The sequence below is a fragment of the Carcharodon carcharias genome, chromosome 19, assembly GCF_017639515.1.
Source record: "Carcharodon carcharias isolate sCarCar2 chromosome 19, sCarCar2.pri, whole genome shotgun sequence".
Taxonomy (NCBI): domain Eukaryota; kingdom Metazoa; phylum Chordata; class Chondrichthyes; order Lamniformes; family Lamnidae; genus Carcharodon; species Carcharodon carcharias.
The window spans coordinates 21,704,931-21,714,668 of NC_054485.1; positions in this window are offsets into that span (position 1 = coordinate 21,704,931).

Sequence of the window (9,738 nt, forward strand, 5' to 3'; positions counted from 1 at the left end):
CACATAAAACGTGATGTGTTTTTAGACGATGTTGCTGTGAGACACCATGTAGGTGGAAAATAGGAAGAAGCTAAGGATAGATCATTGATGGAGCAGGAGAAGGTCTTTGCAGGAAATTTTCTGTCTACAACTCAATACATCAAAATTGAACCTTGTAAGGGCTGTCCCACCCAGCTGGAAGACAGGGGAGGCAGTAGAGGAGGCTGGTGTGGTCAACTCAGTCAAAAACTGCAGGTCAAGAAGGATGGGAAGGGCAGTTTAACACTGATGAATCTCATAAAATGTCAATTGTGACTTTCAAAAGAGGCATTTGGTGCTGTGGTGGAAGCCTGATGGAGAGATTAAAACACAAAATTTGTGGGAAGATGGCATGAATTTGGGAAGCGACGATCTCAGTTTTAAAATTTTCACATTTACCCCCAGCTACAACATATTTTTGGAGGAGAGAACTCTAGATTTCCATTACCCTTTGTGTGAAGTACATCAACCTGTTACCATTTTTGATCTTACTCTTTCTGGGGTTTTCCAGTTTGCCTTTATTGAGGGGTATCTCCGGAGATATTTGTGTTCCTTTGCCTAACCAATATCTTTTTTGAGATTCTACCTCTCGCATTATGACAATGAGAAAACCCCTAACGCTACAGCAGTATGAATACCCAGACATTAGGGCAAGCTTATTGCTGTGATATTTTGGGATATTACCCCTCTAATAAACACTTCAAAACGTTTAGGCTTTTAGTAATTCGGTAAATGGCTGCTCTGAAGCCTCAGTGGCTGTGTCACCAGGAGAGATGGTCACACCTGAGGCAGGCAGGAGACCTTGGGGTGCCTCCAGGAAAATTTTAATAAAAATTTTATCCAATAAAAATACTAGGAGGCTGAAGGTGGAAGGGAAAATTTCTCTGGGGAGAACACTGGGGCTGTAGAAGCTACCTTTCCTCTTGTGATCCTCTCTGTGGGACATGGAGCTTTGATGGCCCCCAAGCTGCCTCAGAATGGCCGCCCCCACTGAGCTGATGGCCCCGTGTAGAGATGGGGGGGAGAGGGGGTGTCCCCTTATTTTTCCGGAAGCTCTGCAAAATGACTCCTTAATAGCGTCCTTAGTTATGCAAATAGGCTGCCTGCTTCCTTGGAGTGGGCAGTCAATCTACTTTCATTGGCACTAAGTCAAAAATCCTGGAACCTAACAGCATTGTGGGAATGCCTCACGGGAAGGGCTGCAGTGGTTCAGGAAGATAGCCTGCCAATTCTCAATGGCAACTAGTGATGGGTAATAAATGGCAGCATTGCCAGCCAATGCCCACGTCCTATGATTGAATAATTAATTTGAAAAAAATGTTGCTGACAGAAGAGGCGGTGTTGTAGTGGTATTGTCACTGGGCTAGTACTCCAGGTACCCAGGGTAATTGAATGAGATCAAATCCCACCAAGGTGAAATTTGAATTCACTGATGACCATGAAACCATTGGCGATTGTCATAAGAACCCATCTGGTTCTCTAATGTCCTTTAGGGAAGGAAATCTACCATCCTTGGTGGTCTGGCCTATATGTGACTCCAGACCCACAGCAATATGGTTGACACTTAAATGTAGCCTAGCAAGCCATTCAGTTCTCAAGGGCAATTAGGGATGGGCAATAAATGCTGGCCCAGCCAGCGACACCCACATCCCATGAACAAATAATTTTTAAAAATCATGAAGTATTACTAAGTTTAGTCTTAGGCCAAAGAATTATCCGCTTCCTCCAAGCTCAGCATTCTATTTAAGAAAACAATAGTTTGAGGAAATTCAGTGCTTTGTTTCATGAGAAACATCATGTGATGAAGAGAGGTCCAGATTCAATACCTGGTCTATGTTTATTTAGCTGATCTTGGCAGCAGTGGGAGTCCATGAACTTGCCTCCACCAAAGGTAAATACAATTTCCAGCATGTAAATATATATTTTATATTCTTTCATGGGATGTGGGCATCCCTGGCTAGGCCAGCATTTATTGCCCTCATTCAGAGGGCTTTTAAGAGCCAACCACATTGCTGTGGGTCTGGAGTCACATGTAGACAAAAACAGCAGATTTCCTTCCCTAAAGGGCATTAATGAAACAGATGGGCAACAATTAGCAATGGTTTCATGATCATCATTAGACTTTTAATCCAGATCTTTTTATTGAATTCAAATTCCACCATCTGCCGTGGCAGGATTCGAACCAGAGCACTACATCACCTCCCCATTAGCTGGTATGTTCATGATCAAGTCCCACCCCAGGGCTTGAGCACAAAAGTCAAGGCTGACCGTCTGGTGTAGGATTGAGGCAGTGCTGTGCTGTCAGTGGTGTGGCTTTTTGCATGAGCCTGCTTGGCTGGATGTAAATGATCCCACAGTGATTATTTCGAAGAAGAGCAGGGGAGTTCTTCCCAGTGTCCTGGACTACATTTATCCCTCAACCAACATCACAAAAACACATTATCTGATCATTAGCACATTGCTGTTTGTGGGAGCTTGCTGTGTGCAAATTGATTGCTGTGTTTCCTGCCTTATAACAGTGACTACACTTTAAAATTACTACATTGATTGTACATGTTTTGAGATGTCCAGTGATTGTGAAAAGCTCTATATAAATGCAAGTCTTTCTTTATAACATGATGCACAGTAAAATCACTGTAGTAGCAATTAAATAACAGCTGTATTTATTAACAGCATGTTGAAACAGCATGAAACTACTTGTAGACATGACTTAGCCTGAAATTAGCAATTTTTAAGTTAGTGAGAGCTGAGACACACAAAATAGCTTTACACGCTTTAACAGGCATCTTCATAATTGACTCAATACTAATGACAAATGGTTCACGCCATTGCCTAAAATAAGTGGTTGCCCTGATAAATGTGGGTAATTGTAAATGGGGACTGCACTTGAATGAGGTCAGCAGGAACCACAGTGGAAAGTTGCGAAGTATTTTGAAGAAATGCAATTGGTATCAATGAGAGTTATTCACATACAAACAAAACCAATAACCAGTTCAAGATCCCAATCATTACCTGTCATTCTTGTTGTAGACAGGATTATAGACCTCTCTGTGATGCCCCACGCAGTCAAATGGCTTGCTAGCTCTCAAGCCAAGAAATTGGAGTAGTAGCAAAACCTGGCATGTATGGAATATATGTCAAAACCATGCTGGAAATTAGGTCACATCTGTGTAAAATCAATAAGTTGCGAATGTTAATTTGGCACCCTGAATCAACTTGCTGCTCAGGGCTGCGGGAAAATAGGCTGGCTCCAAGACAGGCCACAAGTGGGTCTGGAGAATGTGTGGAGCGGGGAATGATCCCAGGATATCAGTGGCCTGCAGCACTATAATGGAACCTGGAACACCACTCCTGCTCCTCTTGGCTCCTGAATATATAAAAAAAAGGTTAACTGACTTGTCCCCTTGATGGATTGTTAGTCTTGGCTTGATTGGCTTATTCAAGGCAGCCATGCTTGCATTATACAAGAGGCCTGGATGCTTGGAAATTGTTGGCTTCCAATTGGCATCCTCCCAGGAAGACCAAGTGTGAAAGAACGTGCCTGAAAATTGGGCCCTCATCCCCAGCGTTAACCTTTCACCCAAAATAACATGTACGATGGATGCCCATTTCCCCCCGCAGAATCCAAGTTTGTAGTTGAACAGGGAACACTGAAACAGGAAACTGTGGACCAGGATCAGAATGTGAGCCCCTGCCTGATAGGGTTACTAGGGCAGGCCAGGAGTCCCAAAGAATTGCAGATGAATCTCCAGGAGAGCTGCGTGCATTTTATTTTCTTTCAGCACTTCTGCTTATTAGTTCTTGGGAATTGAGGTTTAGCTGCATTGACAAGTCAAGAATCATCCAATCAATTAACAAAGAGTCTGTTAACTTTCCAATTGGCCAGGGCGGACAGGCTGCGTTGGGTGTGTCAGGCAACCAATTGACCAATGGCAAAAGTGCGGAGGTAGCATGGTTGAAGGTGGGACACCATATGATAAAACCTCCAGGGACCAAACAGATTTGCCAACCCTTCTGCTTGACTGGGCAAGAGGGCCGGGAAACAAAGATAATAAAGAGCGAGAGGAGGGGAGTGATACCATGATCTCTGTCAGTGCTTGCATTATTTACCAAGGAATTCAATTACAAAGACTGCTGCGCTTCAGGGAGGACTATTGGGCTCACAAAGTACTCAGGTGAAACTGAGTAGAATTCAACTCCAATATTCCACTGAGAACAAACATGAGCCAAGTTCTTCAATTATTCACACCACTGTCAACATAAAATGAAATCAAGAGTTTAAAGATACAGAACAACCTGCTTGGCAACACTTGACAGAACAAAGAGTAGTTCAAGCAGTCTGCCTGCCAGCTCAGTGGGAAGATGCCTAGCCTGGGCAGGAGAGTTGTCAGGCCTCCAGGATTGCCCTGGAGTCTCCAGGAATTGAAGGTTAATTCATTGCAAGCATAGGTATAGGAGGAAAATCTTAGGGGGATTTAAAAAAAAATGTTTTTAAAGACTTCTTTGGACTGCTTTGGTTTATCAGTTGTAAACATTTCAGAGATGGGGGTGGAAAATGCTGTGGCAGTCAAACCTCATCCAAACAGATAACAAGGAGTTTGGTCACTTTCTAATTGGCTGGGCTGGGCACCTAGAGGAAGGGCATGTCGGGATTGTATGGTGTGGGGTGGGGTGGGTGGAGGCACAACACTTCCAGGAATATTCAACTAAAGTTGGTAACCCTGCCTGAGATGGTGACAGGGACTTAGCTAGATGTTCTCACCAGGACTTCATTGGAGTCATTAGAACTGGAATTTGCCTGTGTGTACAGGGATGGGTATTGTGATGGTAGCTTGAGACTTCTGAGGACCAAAGGGAACAGTCCCCAGGATAAAGTAAGTCCTGGGTGAGGTGGTTCCCAATTACATGCCAGTGCAGGGAGAGAATGAGAGAGGAAGAAAGAGCTAGAGAGACAGAGAGTCAGAGAGAGAGAGAGGGAGAGGGAAAGAGAGAGATAGCGTAGGAGAGGCCCAAGTATTCTATGGTGCTCCTGCTCATGCTGGTCCCCAAGGAATGTTCCTAAAGATTACAAACATAAATCTCACCATGGCCTTTTCTAGTCACTCTGCCTCCTCCTACACAGACTCTCTGGAAGTTTTACCAGCTTTCCCCTCCAGTTTCAATAGTGGGCCACTGTCCATGATGTCACTGAAAAGCATTCTGGTTCAACCTCCGCCAACTTGCAAGTTGGTGACAAGACAATAAGTGTCTGGTCGGACCAGAGAAACCTTAGGCAGGCATGTTGACTTGCCAGATTTTAGCCCCTTCCCATACACACCTCCCTCCCCATGGGGGAAACTGGGGGTTAAAATTCCATTTCTCTGAATCAAATTGACTGATCGGCATCAGTCAATTCAAATTTTCAAGACTGGGATCTATAGATTTTTCTTAGGTATGGACCTTGAGAGATTTGGATCAAAGGCAGGTAAATGAAGTTGAGGTGCAGATCAGTTATGATCTAGTTGAATGATGGAACAAACGCAAGGGGCTGAATGGCTTCCTTCTGTTCCATGATGTGTTAAAGTGACAAAAAAAACTACAAAGCTGTGAAGATTATAGGAAAATAGATGAAAATATTAGAACATAGATCAGAGGAAGTGGTGATCTGATTTGGCCCTGCTCTGTTGTATATGTTCTATTTTGGATCTTTGCGGACATGACACAAGTTTCTATGTGTGTGAAACTTTATTTACAGTGCTTTAACATGTCCAATCCATGCTTCAGCTCCTGCTTCCAGCTCTTTCTACCATTTGTTTACTTTTCTCGGAGTCCACACTAAGGCTTAACTAATCAAGCATAGTGAGCATCAATAGTAAACGGACTCACATAATCAAACACAGAACAATTGAAGAATTGAACACTACCCACTGTAGTTCATTCTGGTCACTGAGGCATAACAAGAAAAATTCAGTTGCAAAAGGCAGGACAGAAAAACTCCACATGGGTAAAACCCACGGTCAGTAGTCTGAATTATGAGGAAAGACAGGAGAGAGCTGAATAGTTGGCATCATGAGAAGTGGGGAGGAACCATCCCAGATTTGCACAAAGTGCGGTAGCAAGCGAGAAAAGTTATTTTACCCACTGGCCGCACTGGCGGGTTTTCATGCTGTATCATCCCATTCTGGCCTCATTAATTATGCAGCCACAGGAAACATACTGTCTCGCTGACAGGTGGCTTCCAATTTGCCTGCCACACTATTAACTCATCGCACAAATGACACTTTGCAATACTTGCAGCCTAGGACTGCTCCGGTGAAGACATGGCCCCAAAAGCCAAGAAGAGTTCAGCACCCCCCCCAGTTCAGTGACGCAGCCCTGGGACATCTTCTGGACGTGGTGGGGGCCCACCGCAGTGACCTCTACCCCCAGCTCTGGCAGCAGGAGGCCCATCAGTCTTACCTCCCTGGCTTGGAAGGCAGTGGCAGAGGTGGTCAGTGCCAATGCTGCACACAATGAAGTTGGCCATCCAATGCAGAAGATGGATGAATGATCTCACCCGTGCCGCCAGGGTAAGTCAACCATCTCATCACTCTAAACTCACACAGTCACAAGGTCATCACACATTCACTGGCATCTGATTCACTGTCAGCTCAAGGGACATCACAATGGCCATCTCGCTATTTTGCACCCACCGCACCCCCCTATCCCCGCCCACCATGATACCCGACGCTAACAGGGCTGGAAAATTCCAGCCATGGTTTCATAAAAGGTGACAAGATAGTTCAGGGAAAGAAAGAGTTAAATCAGGAAAATTACATTAAATTACTCTGACTTGTGTTCTATTTTTTTCAACTGGTTTCCAGTAATGGAGATTTACTTTTAGCAGTGGTGATCCCTGAGGTGGTGTTTTAATAGCTGCTTATCTTCAGCTATCGTCTTTACAGGGTAATACCTGAACTGTGAAGTTATAACCATCAGGAAAGATTGAACAGGCTGGAGCTCCTTTGTCTAGAAAAGAGAAGGCAAAGTGATGACCTGATAGAGATCTTTGAAATTTTGAAGGAGTTTGATAGGGCAGACATAAAAAAGTTTCCAATTGTGGAGGAGTCTAGAATTAGGGTTCAGATACTGCAGACAGACCTAGTTTGATTTTAGTTATGATTCAATGATCTTTAATATGTAGAAGCCCCTCTTCAAACCCAGGCTGCTCCCATGGATACAAGATGGCCCCCTAAATCTTACAACTGGACAAGTAAACTCAGCAGCAACGAGTTTAAAGATTCACAATGCAATAATACTTTAGAATAAGACAGGGTGAATATAAACTAAAGAAAAATAAATATACCAGCAATTTGCATTTACATAGCATCTTTAATGTAAGAAATTGTTTCAAGGTGCTACTCTGGAATATCATTAGACAAAATTTGACACCAAGTCACATATGCAGATATTAGGACAGGTGACCAAAAGTTTGGTCAAAGAAGTAAGAGCATCTTAAAGAAGGAGAGAGGAGGTGATGTTTGGGGAGAGGATGCCAGAGCATTGGGCCTAAGCAGCTGAAGGCACAGCAGAAAATGCAGAGGTCTCAGAGAGCTGCAGGACCTTACGCAGATAAACCTTTTAATGCAAAGGCTGTGGATGATGTCACTGAAAAGCATTCTGGTTCAACCTCCGCCAACTTGCAAGTTGGTGATAAGACAATAACTGTCTGGTGGGACCAGAGCAACCTTAGGCAGGCATGTTACTTGCCAGATTTTAACCCCTTCCCATACAACCCTCCTGCCCATGGGAGAAACTGGGGGTTAAAATTCCATTTCTCTGAACCAAACTGACTGATGGGCATCAGTCAATTCAAATTTTCAAGACTGGGATCTATAGATTTTTCTTAGGTATGGACCTTGAGAGATTTGGATCAAAGGCAGGTAAATGAAGTTGAGGTGCAGATCAGTTATGATCTAGTTGAATGATGGAACAAACGCAAGGGGCTGAATGGCTTCCTTCTGTTCCATGATGTGTTAAAATGACAAAAAAACTACAAAGCTGTGAAGATTATAGGAAAATAGATGAAAATATTAGAACACAGATCAGAGGAAGTGGTGATCTGGTTTGGCCCTACTCTGTTGTATATGTTCTATTTTGGATCTTTGCGGACAAGTCAACATGCCTCCTTAAGGTTGCTCTGGTCCCACCAGACATGTCTCTGTCCCTTGGCATGATGACTGTTCCTCTTATCATTTCTCTGTGAAGCACTTTGGAAGATCTTGTATATTAATTTAACATATAGATTTAAGTTGTTATTGCCATAAGCAGTCAAGCTGAAGAGCAGAAGAACAAACCTATGAACAAGATTCAGCCCCTTGAGCCTGTTTGGCCATTCAATGAGATGGCGGCTGCTCTGAGGTGCATGCTCAAGGGGATACTGGAAGCGATGTCAGTCACATGTTTGCCAGCTCTGGTTGGATGTGTTCCTGGAGGTTTCGTCAGACATCATTCCGTTTTATCCAGTCACACAGCCTCCAACCAAATCCAAATAATATATGAAAGCATTCAAAGAAAATGATTTTTAATGCCTCAGTGAATGCAGCAGATTAATCTTTGAATTTGACTCAGTGACCCCATTGTCAGGTGCTGGATTGTGAAAGTTAGAACATTAGTAAGGATAAAAGGCTTCACTTTGAGTGTTTCTAATATACTTTGGCCTCTGGCTTGACAGAGGGTAACAACTGCTTTACAAACACCATCCAATGTACCTTTTCGGTTATACACCCCTAACAACACTCTCTGATAAACCACAAACTCCTGTAGGGTGCATTCAGTTTATTGCTGACATGTGAACAGCCAAAGTACATAACACGCCCTACACCCTCACCAATCCCTGACCAATCATAACTGATTCTCTACAGGTTCTGAGAAGCGTTACACTTTCTGTTACTCCCTCCCTAACAGACAAACCGTATAACCAAGACATTTTCCCCTCCCCCCGCCCTTATCCTTTCCCCAAGTCAGATGGAACATTGGCACGTGGTCTTGCCCAGCTTTTCAGCTGAACATTGAGGGTGGATTGTGGAGACAAGCTGGAATTCAAGAAGGACAGAAAGAAATTGCTTTTGGATGGTGCCTTTCACGTCCTCAGGATGTCCAGAAAGGCCTTACAGGCAACCAACAACAATAACTTGCTGTTTACACAGTCCTTTTAATGTAGTGAAGTGTCCTATGCTGCGTCACAACAGCATTTTGAGACACAGAGAGCCAGCATGGATTCGGTGGGCCAAAAGGCCACTTCCTGGGCCATAATGAGTCTATGACATATTCCACAAAATTTGAAACCGAGCCATGCAAGGAAATATTAGGACAGGTGGAAAAATCTTGGTAAGTGCTTGGTCTTTAAGAAACGCCTGAAAGGAGAAAAGGGAAGGCAGAGAGGTTTAGGGTAGGAACTCCAGCGTTCAAGGCCCAGGCAGCTGAAGACACAACCCCCAGTGGCATAGCGATTAAAATTGAGGATGCACAAAAGGCCAGAATTGGAGGAACGCAGAGATCTCAGAAGTTTATCAGGCTGGAGGAGAGACAGGAAGGGCCGAGGCCATGGAAGTATTTGGAAAAAGGACAAAAATTTTAATATCGAGACATTGCTGCACCTTTGCCGTGCTTTTGAAGTGTAGTCACAATTGTAATGTTGTTGATGTCCCACAGAATGGACAGATCCTCAATGTGAAATGAAGCAGGAGACTATTCAATAGC